The following is a 1,041-nucleotide window of genomic DNA, read 5'->3' on the forward strand; positions in this document are numbered from 1 at the left end:
CTATCAATAACATTATAATAGGCAGTGTTCGTTTGAGAAACTGCTACAGAAACACACATACACATAAACACACACACACGCACATACATACGCGTGTGCGCACGCACGCGAGCGCGCGCACATATACACACACACGATAGAAATTGAATGCCTAGAATAATAGCACGACCTTTATACGTAGCTTGAAACACGTTCAACGCGACGACGGTTTCCTTTCTTTCCTTTTTCTTTTAATTATTAATCCTTTCTGAATTCGAGAAAAGTATGATCACTGGACGCATGTTGTATGCGGTTTACCATCCGGAACGGATTGCGCGTTTTTTTTTTTTTTTTTTCTTTTCTTTGACGATTAACGTTTACATTTAGCAGAAGAGAGAATGCGTCGTACTAAAAAAATATATGTATATATGTATATATATAATACATACATATACGTATGTATACGTGCCTATCGGTTTGTTTCACGTGGAACATCCAACCGCGAAAATTTCAGGCTCGCGATCGATACGTACGATCGTGTGTTAGCCCGCATTCGAGCGGAGCTGTGTCGCTTAGATGAAAAAGAAAGAAAGAAAGAAAGAAAGAAAAAAAAAAAATAAATAAATAAAAAAAGAACGAAATGCCCGCAATTTATCGCGCGCATCGTCATTTTTTCCTTCATCATTTTCTTTGTTATTAATTTTAATATTTGTCGTCCCGTATTTTTCCTCGTTCTTTTTTTTTTTTAATTTTTTTTTTTTAAGAAATCGATGTGATCGGAAATGAAACGATCGGAACTCGAAAATTTCTTTCCTTTTCGTTAAACGATCACTTAGATTCGTGACGAAACGACGACGATAATTAGCAAAGCACGTACTATAAAAGAAATGAATAGAGTTTTAAATACGATATCACTGTAGACCGCGACATCGGTGATAGAAACAGTTTTATAGTGAGCGGTAGTAGCGACACATTAGTAACAATTGCAGCAACAGCTGGTGGTTTTGTGTGTGTGTGTGTGATGTATATATATATATATATATATATATACATATATATATA

This window comes from Apis dorsata, unplaced genomic scaffold (assembly GCF_000469605.1).
Source record: "Apis dorsata unplaced genomic scaffold, Apis dorsata 1.3 scaffold_57, whole genome shotgun sequence".
Classification (NCBI taxonomy): Eukaryota; Metazoa; Arthropoda; class Insecta; order Hymenoptera; family Apidae; genus Apis; species Apis dorsata.